Genomic DNA, 9,926 nt, shown 5'->3' on the forward strand with positions numbered 1-9,926 from the left:
ACCGAGCCCTGTGGGACCCCACTGCCCACACCCTTCAAGGTCGATACCGACCCATCCACTACCACTCTCTGGGTACGACCCTCTAGCCAATTCACCACCCACCAGACTGTGTAGTCATCCAAGTCACAGCCTTTTAACTAGTTCACCAGTATGGGGTGGGATACCGTATTGAAGGCCTTCCTGAAGTCTAAGTAAACAACGTCAACCCCTACTCCTGCATCCAGGTGTTTTGTAACCTGGTCATAAAAAGAGACTAGATTAGTCAGGCATGATCTACCTGCTATGAACCTGTGCTGGTTTCCCCTCAGCATAATTTTTCCTGCTGGGCTCTTGCAAATGTGAGCCTTGATAATTTTTTCAAAGACTTTGCCAAGGATGGAGGTGAGACTGACTGGCCTATAGTTGCCTGGGTCCTCCTTCCTCCCCTTCTTGAAAAGTCCTTGTCGAACTATGGCAGCCCTTGCAGGTCCTGCAGGGAGAAGCCCCACAGGCTGAGGAGCTGCCAGTCAGACCAGATCCCCAGAAGTATCAAAGGAAGGCATGCTCTAGGTGCCCTCATGCCACGTGGCCACCAATACCCTATAGCAGTCACTGCAGGGCCTGAAGGTGGAATATCAGGACCTGGCTGCACAGGCAAACCAGGCCCTGGCAGTCCTCCTGCAAGGGGAGGCTTAGGAACACTGCAGCAACCCAGTGCTGTCCTGGCCAGAAAAACTCCAGCACCCATTTCTGAAGTCCAACTAGGACCTCTGGGGGCACTGGTAGGGTGTGGAAGTGGTGCCAGAGCATGGTCAGGACCAGCTGGTTCAAAACCAGAGCTTTCCCATGCAGGGAGAGACACCACAGTAGTCCTGCCCATGCCTGGGGCCACTCCATCACCCTTGCATCCAGCTCGTGCCACTTCTCCAGTGGGGAGGGGTTTGTGGAAGACAGGCAGCCCCTCCAGGTAGATCAGCGAGCCCACACTTCAGTGGATCCTACAGAGCATGGGGTGGGGGGGGAAGTGAACCCACCTGCCACCTGTCACCCACCATCAGGCCAAAGCTCTTGACCCAGTTGACCCCCTGAGGTGACTGCTGAATACAATGCCTGGCAGGTCTTCACCTGTGCCAGGTCACCCAGGTTCTAGACCATGAGGAGTACGTCGTTGGCATATACCAACAGGACCAGCCACACCACTGGCTCCCGGAGCATCACCCCACCACCCACCTCCACAGGAGAACAAGAAAGGGCTCCAGGGCCCAGGCATATAACTGACCTGACAGCAGGCAACCTTGACACATCTTTGCCTGAACAGCATGGGCTCCATCAGGGTCCAGTTGAGCATGACCAAAACGCTAGCTCTTTGAAGAAGGCCTCATCCACCACTTCCTCCTGGTCTGGTGGTCTATAGCAGGCCCTCACTGTCACATTACCCTTCTTGCTCTCCCCTCTGCAAATGTGCTGGGAAAACATAGCAGCATACTAGAGATTTTGTACTGGCCTGGATACCACCGCAAGCTCTTCTGTTGCTTTCTTTGGGGTGTCTTGGGTCTTGAATGGGGCTGGGTGGGCATTGAAACCCTGCTCCTCACATGTCACACAAGAGCAGTGACTGTGAACAAGTGTTTGAGGTCAGGGGAGCAAACAACCAGCCAGGAGCTCCCAGTGCAACACTGTGAGGAAACATCCCGGGGATGTCAGACAATGTAAAAGCAACAGAATTGTGCAGGGATGCTGTCTTTTGTACAATGTCGGTATGAGTAGTATTGGGAGCCATAATCCGGTCTGGGGGTTGCATGTGGGACAAAGGGGGGAAGGGGAGAGAGGCATCAATAAGAACCAAAGCAGCGAGTCAAAGCTTGATGAGAACAGCTCACAGCGGGGTGTCAACAATACAGCCCGTGAGCTGGATCCAGGCCCCAGAGCCATGTCCTCTGGTCTGCAGGGCTCCTGGAGGGGCCAGGAATTTGGGGTGGGACAAGTGGGTGAGGAACCGCTACAAAATTGCAGGGTGTGGAGCCCCCATGGACGTGTGCTCCAGCACTGGGGGAGTGAATGATGGATGCATAAACCCGAGGCTCCCTGAGCTGACACCAATCTGCTCCAACCATAGGTGCCACTGCTCCCCACAACTGCAGGTGGGGGTCTGGACCCAGACTGTGTGGACACCTGCAAACCAGATCTAGCCCTGCGTGCCAGGGAGAGGCTAGGTGGGTTTATTCCCAAGGGCCCTGTTTATTCCAATGGAAAAGACTGTGAAGATACCTGTGCTAAAGAAGAGATACAGAGCTGGGTCTTCCCAACCCACACAAAACAAACACAACCCCCACCCACCCCCTGGAGCCCAAGACTGAGAGATCTTGACTCAGGTGATGTTGAAATATTTGTCTGGAAGAGCCCCATGGATGGAAGGTATGGGGGATGGGAGGGGTTTGTCCCTCCTACTCAGATAAGCCTGATATAAGTGCCTATTTGTATTCAGTGTGCTTGCACCAGAAAAATATACTGGGTAGCAAAAGGCCCTGCTCATTCCAAGGAAAAGACTCTGGAGAAAGCTGCTTACTAGCAGGAATTCACAGCTGGGCCTTTCACATCCCATAGAGTGCCCTGAGCACCACAGTGTCTTTGCTCTTGCAACATGCTCCCCATCTCTCTTCTATTTCTCCCTCTGGTCTTGACAGAAGGACCAACCTGGAGAACGGTTGTTGGTTGTGGCAGTGGGCATTTGTGCCCCAAACCTTGCAGAGAACATTTTTTCCCAACTATATCTCCTAACAGATATCACATCTCCCCAAAGCACCTTGGCAACCTGGAGCAGAGATAGCTTTTCCCATTGCAACTTTCTTGAAACACCTCCCTGACCACCCAAGGTTGACTTGCTGAGGAACAAAGGTGTTCCCCAAATGAACAGTATTAGATCCTTCTCAGACAACTCGACCTTGATTTTCTGAGCTAAAATTGCCAGGTTTCTCCTGTGTATTGTGGACTCTCTTTTCTACAGCAGTGGATCATCTTGTCTTCTTTCTTTCCTTGCATGTCATGCGCTTGTATTTCACACAGGACTTATAAGAAAACAACACTTATAAGAACCAACACTTATGAGAAAACAAAAGTAAAGCTTAACTTTATTATCCTACATCTAGTCTTAACTTCTATGACATCTATGTTGAACATTACATATTACACTAAATCTATGTTTAACAGTGCACATTCTTTATGCCTTTGCTCTCTTCACTCCCTGAATGGCCCTTGAGGGATTCAACGGCAGGCTACTAACACAACAGATGCCGGGACGGTCTGACTATGTCCCGATGCCTCAGAGGAAGGCGAAAACCCCCAGAAGTTGGTTCTGTAAATGAAGGGGGGAAAAATTCCTTCCTGGCCCCAAAACGTCGACCAGCCAAAGCCCTGAGGCAGGGGTCACTGTAAATGAAGGGGGGAAAAATTCCTTCCTGGCCCCAAAACGTCGACCAGCCAAAGCCCTGAGGCAGGGGTCACAAAATGCCATCCATACAACAAGAGCATCCTCCACTTGGCAACCTGGGCACTACAAGCTCATGGTGCCTGGTCTTTCCCCAGCCGTTTGCAGAGCTGGGCTGGAAGAAGATGTTCAAGTTCTTCACCATGAGGGTTTCTCAGGCTAGTTCTCTTCCAGAGGCTGACATGGCTGTGGAGGACAACTCGGACTGGATGATGACTTGTCACTCAGTGACGTGTGTGGTAGCTTTGGCGTGGTTACAGCTTTTCTATGTAGCAGCTGGGCTCCCGGTGAGGTTGTCTTCGCTCAGGGAGGTGCTGTCAGGGTCGAGGTGATTTGCAGGTGTTCCTACGCAGTGTAAAAAAAGCAGCAAAAGATTAGATCCATGCATTGGGACCATGATACAAGGCTGTGATGTGAGGAAGTGGGGACTGAGCATTCCTGGGACTCAAAAGCCTGAACATTTCAAATGAGGGAAAACACAATAGAGCGTGCTTATCCTCCTGCATGGAAGAAGCTGAATGTCGTTAGGTATCACTGCCCAGCCACGTTCAAGCTGAGGTAGATGCTCTGAATGGACAACCCCAGAGCCAAAAAGGCTGTGGCTGAGAGAGCTACAAGCAGGTCTCCGACTGTGTGAGCCGCAGCAACATTTAACAGGAGGCAGAGGGTCCCGCCTGTCCTGGGGTGGCTCAGCCACTTGGGAGGGCTCCCGGGGCTCCTTCATGAATGATGGCAACACCCTGCAGGCCCACCCGTGCTGCCCAGGCCAGAGGGGAGTTTTATCCAGGGGAAGAAGGGCACGAGGAAAGGCTCCTGCCATTGAGAGGAAAGAAAGGAAAGACCTGCAGAGGACAGGACTCTCTAGGGCAGAGGGGAGAATTGCCCGCACACAACAGGGAGCAGGTTTGTGTTAGGCCAAGAGCCTCCCACTCCCTTCCCACTGATCCTCTCTGCCCCTGGGGAGCAGGGACAGGACAGGACCTGCAGGAGCAACTGTGGGCAGCTGGAGAGAGGCGAGGGCGCTGGAGGAGGTGACCAGCAGTCTGTTCCCTTGCAGATCTTTAGGCAGCTCTTTCAGGCAGGTGATAATATCTTATTCAGGACCCTGATGGGGATTTCTTTCTCGTGCAGTGGCACAATAGCCAGTTAGAGCCTCTGCAGCCTCAAGGAAGGACGGTGATGTGGGGAGGGTCATGGGGCAGGGACTGGACTGAGACCAAGGGGTCTTGGCAACAGCCCAGGGAAATGGCGGCAGGTTCCCTGAGGGACCTTTTTCTGAGAGTCGTGGTGAAGACAGGTGTTGGTGGCCTGGGGCAATGGGGCAGATCAGCAGTGCCTTTCTCCAAGGCACTTGGCAGATCTCCCGTTCTCCTCAAGGCTGGTTTGCTCAGAAGGCAGGGAGATTAGCACCTTACGGACAGGGGCAGGGCACTAACTGAGTTAGTCTGTGAGGTGCAAATGGACCCTGCAGTGAGCTAGAGCTCAGACTGCAGTGTGTAGTGACCTCTCTGCGCCCCATGCTGTCCCCAGTCAACAGGTCGTGATGGGACAACAGCAACTTGACGTGTGGCAGAGGCAAGGGGCCCTGAGCTCACTCTCCTCCCTCCCCTTACTCCACAACATGTCTGCTGACCTTGTGCCGCATCAAGCATCTGGCTTCCCCCAGGATGGCATACAGAAAGACAAGCCCAGCTTGGCTGATGTGCATCGGTCCATTGTGAACTACATGAAGGACACTCTGCAGGAAAGATCTCCTTTGTCCCTCCAGCAAGATCCTTCTCAGCCCCTGAAACAACACGCAAGACTTTGCACATCTGACAGCCAGGCTCCATCTCTGGGGCCTGGCACCACATCGCCCTGGACACTTGCAAGGCTCTAACCCACCAAAGAAAGACCCCTGCAAGCTGGACAGAAGTATCACACCTTTCTCTGCATCCCTTCATCACAACATCCTCACCTCTCCCACCCTCGCCAGGTCCCTGTAGTTCTGGACCTGGCTCTGCTCCATCTGGCACTTGCACCGCAGCTCCTCTGCTCCTCGCACGTCTTGGCCTAGGAGAAGTGCAGACACATGGGTCTGAGCTGCCATCCTAGCTTTGGTGCTCAGTGTGGCTCTGGCTGCCCTTACAGCACTGTGAAGGGCAGGGCCCCAGCAGGGAGGGCATCGTTTGGCAGGAGTCATTCTGGGACCAGTCTGGGCTGGGGGCTTGGGGATGGGCTCACTGGTGCCCTCATGAGACACCCAGGACTGGTGCATTAGCACAGGCTGCCGGGCCACAGCTGGGCGCTGAGGTGGAAAGACAAGGTCCTTAATGCCAACACCCTGAGTTGTTCCCAGGTGGGGAACGGACAGAGGGGGGCATAGCATCTGGCCCAGCACCTGGGACCAGGTTTTCGGAGGGAAACTGTGGGCATTGGAGCCTTGTACTCCAGCTGGGTCTCCTCACCTCTCTGGTGAAGGAGGATTTCAGCAAGCAAATACACGCGTGCCCTGGCCTTGCAGCTGATGGTTTCTGCTGGGTCATTGATCATCAGACCCAGGCGGGCTGCCATGTCCCCAACCTCCGGTATTTCAGAGGAGCCCTAAGCAGGGGGAAAGCAAAGGCAATGATGCCAGTGATGATCTTCATGCCCAGTGCACAGTGCTGGGCATCCAGCGCCTCAGTCCATGACATAAAGTGCTGTGGAAGGAAGATGTTAAGATCAATGGGCACGTGCCTTGCCAAACCCAGCAGCCTTGGCAGCATCCTCCTCAGGGCCCGGGTTTCGAGCTGGGGCTTGACCATCAAGCTTATGCTTTGAGAGAGGCTTGCTGCAGTGCACAGGGCAGGAGCTGTCCCAGCCCGAGCCCAATCCCTCCGTGTTGTGCTCACCTCCCAGATGGAGTACAGCTTGCCCAGGCTGGGGGCGCTGGACAAGACACAGCACAGCAGGCCCTCCAGGTACTGCTCATATAGCTGCTGCATGACCTGGAAGGGGAGGCAGACCCGAGGGTCAGTGCCAGAGCCTGGGGCCTCTCCTGCCAGGGGGTGGCTTGTGGGACATGGCAGTTGCAGAGGGACCTACCTGGTTGCGATGGGTCTCAAGCCCTATGGCCAGGAAGCTCTTGTCCACAGCAGCCCGCAGGAGGCACGACTCCAGTGCTGGCTCCAGGCTGAGCTTCAGGTCGCTGTGAGGAGAGAAGAGCCTGCGTCAGATTGAGCTATGTGGGGCAGGGGTTGCACTGGGGTGAGTAGAAAAAGCCTGGAAAGCTGGGTATCCCCCTGGCCCATGGCAGAGCGAGGACAGTCGGGCAGAGGTCCCCGTACCTAAGGCAACGGATGGCGTCTATGCTGTATGCCAGGATGTGTTTTCGGTCAGCCTCCACTGAGATGTTCTCCATCCCCATCCTGTGAGACCCAAAGGGAACAGGGAGGTAAGGACAGCCACATCCCCACGGGAGACCACCCAGTGCTGCAGGATCAGGGGGAAGGATCCCAACCAGCCCCCTCCCACCCATCCAGCTGGGCTGGCCCTCTCCCTCCCATGGCCTTGCAAGCATGGCACTCAAACCTCTCCAGATCCCACCCTTCCCTTGCCCTCAAGATGCAGGATTGCCCAACGCCCAGGGCCGGGCACGCCGGCCCTTCTCCCTCTCATCCCCCTCCACCTCTCCTCTCCTTCCTGGCCTCACGAGACCATATTTCCCATTCCTTCCCTCTCCCCACACCATCCCGTGCTACTCACCACGATCCTCTTCAGCAGATCCGCTTTCAGGCCCTCCAGCTCCACAGCCACCTCTCTGCTCTGGTCTGCAGCGATGGTCATGCTAATGATGGCCAGCAGGAAGTGCTGCCTGTTCTTCCTGTCCAGCATCTACCAGGAGCGAGACCAGGGCTAAAGCAGGCTCTTAGCCATGGGCCTCCTCCTCTTCCCCAAATCCCCTGCGGGACTCAGGCCTCCTCTGACCCCACAGTGCCAAGATGCATCTCCTCGGGGCAGGTGTTGTAAAGAGCAGGGCAGTGTCCGTTGAGGGTGGGACCCAGCTGGGGCTTCACAAACAACCACCTCGAGCAGTGCCCCCGAGCTAAGTATGCCCCTTGTGTGCTCCCAGGCCCAGGGGGTGAACAAGCTATGGCCCGCACTGGGGAATGGAGGACTGACTAAGTGCTGGCTCCGCTGGGGAAGTTACATACCTTCCCTGGGTCCTGCAGGTGTTTCTTCACAAGGAGGAGGGCAGCTTCTTCCGGGGACCTTCCATCTTCCTCCTTGTAAAAGGCCACCCTCCCCAGTGCTATTCTTTCGGATCATCTGTGCCTTACGCGTGGCACCCTTGGACCTTTTCTGTCCCACTCTAATCTCTCCTGCCATGTCTTGATGTTATTAGTATGCAAGCAGGAGACTACCGATCCTATTGGGTATGTTGGGGTCTCTCCTATAAGGTTCTGACCCCGTACCTAAGCCTTATGGGCTATGCACGGCTCCTACCACCCCAATACCATGCCTCAAGCCTCACAGGTGGAATAGACCTTGTTCAGTCTCTCTCCATCTCCCTCCTTGCACACCCTCCTCTGGGGCCTCCTCTACCATGCCGCCCTCCTCTGGGGCCTCCTCAGTAATGCTGTCCCCCTTCTCCGGGGCTCACCACGCCTGCACTGGGGCTTCTCAGTAATGCCCCACCTCTGGGGCTCACCACGCCCACCCTGGAACTTCTCCACAATGCCCCCTTCTCTGGGGCTTCTCAGCTGCCCCTCTCTGGGGCTGGGGTCTATACACACCAAATACTGCACCCTCACCAGCACTGGGGTCCCCACACTAGTGTGAGTCCCCTATGAGGCCTCCTCCATCCCCTGATAGCCTCACCCAAACCACCGGTGATAAACAACAACACAACAGACACTCAAAACTCTTGGCTATAACATAAACATAAGCTGTCTGGCTATAACAATGCCTTGCCTACCGGGGTTCTTCATCCCACAGCTGTATCAGGTGCTGCTCTTTCAGCAGGCTTCTCCCCTCTTCTGCAGCAGAGAGCTCCTTCTTCTTGGGCTGCTGGCAGGGAACTGCCTCTGGCCTCCTGCCTGTGATTTGTATAGGAGCCAGGCCCTGCCCCTTCTTGTCAGCTGGCTAGGCAGGTGCAGATCATTAGCTCCCTCTAGTGGCCTCAGCAACCGGCACTTGAGGAGTCTTTCCGGCTTTCTCAGTAGCAGGCACCATAGTGCCCTGCTACACTCCTCCTCCTCTTCATCCTCCTCTTCCTCCACCTCCTCGCCGGCTGGGCTGGGAATCACTGCACAGGGAGGAAAGGGGAGAGGGTTACTCGTGTGCCCCTGAGGGGAAGGGAAGTGGGTGTCAGGGGAAGAGATGGTGTCTTGCTTCCACCACAAGCGCTACAGTCCACTGTCTGCCCCAGGACATGCCAGGGAGGGGTGCGGCTCAGCCCCTTCACCTTGACCAGGATCCCCCTGCCCAGCCCCATGGAGGGTCCAGCTGGCCTCACTTAGTGAAAGGTGCTGAGACCTCCAGCCCCAGCGGCTCCCTTCACCTGTGCGGGTGTCACAAGGGGCCGGGCTGGTCCTGGACTCCAGGGAGCTACTGCAGTCTTCCGAGGAGGAGCTGCTGGTCGACCTGGTGGTGTTGGACTCCTCGAAGCTATCAGTGTCCTCCGAGGAGGAGGTGCTGCTTGTGCTGGTACTATGTGCCTCCGGGGAGTTTTCAGGTTCCTCTATGGGGCTGGGGCTGGGGCTGGTGCTCCTGGACTCCGGGGATGTGTGCCAATCATCCCAAGAGGAGCTGCGGCTCAGGCAGGGGCTGCTGTGGGCCTGGTTCAGCTCCTGCCCCAGGGCGGCTGGGCCCTCGGCCCCAGCTCAGCAGGGGGCTGCCTCCTGCTGCAGGGCCGGGCTCCAGGTTGCTCGAGGACCCAGGAGGGGAGCTGCACACCTCTTCGGGTGCCTGGTGCTCTGACGGTGCTGGCTCCCGCCTGCCCAGGTGCGCCCACAGCCACCTCCATTTGGCCTTGGAGGTGACTGATGTCTTTCCCTCCTTTCCCCTGCTGCTGGGAGCTGCCGGTTTTCTTTGGCAGCAGATGGAGCACTGCTACCTCCTTGCCCTGATGGGCCCCTCCTTGTCACGGCAGGTGGGGCCCCGATCCTCCTGCCCAGGCTCCCTCCTGCTCTCTTCTCCCATGGAGAGCACCTTGGCCAATCTCCTCCTCAGCACCCACCTCAGCCTGTCCATCCTGGCACCAAACAGGGGCAGTCATCAACTGGGGTTCAAAGCATCCCTTTCACATGTATCAACCCCCTCCTCTGCTCATCGAGGACACAGGCAGGTGAACCCTGGGTTAGAGCCATGCCCACAGCCTCCCTGACACTAGGTTTTGCAGGTGGGCAGAGTCCTGGGCTCAGGATCCAAGACCTGCAGCTGGGTTGGACACACAGCTCCCTACTCCTACCCTCAGCACATGTTTGGCCATGGGCTGAGG

General features: G+C 56.2%; 2 pseudogenes; one reads left to right on the top strand and one right to left on the bottom strand.

The window, feature by feature from the left end:
• Nucleotides 1–3,579: 3,579 nt before the first annotated feature.
• On the bottom strand, nucleotides 3,580–9,679 carry LOC112551677 (annotated as a pseudogene).
• A 114-nt stretch (nucleotides 9,680–9,793) lies between these two features.
• Nucleotides 9,794–9,926, top strand: part of LOC112551679 — a 5,082-nt pseudogene continuing 4,949 nt past the window's right edge.

The sequence above is a fragment of the Alligator sinensis genome, unplaced genomic scaffold, assembly GCF_000455745.1.
Source record: "Alligator sinensis unplaced genomic scaffold, ASM45574v1 scaffold1_1, whole genome shotgun sequence".
NCBI classification, from domain to species: Eukaryota; Metazoa; Chordata; order Crocodylia; family Alligatoridae; genus Alligator; species Alligator sinensis.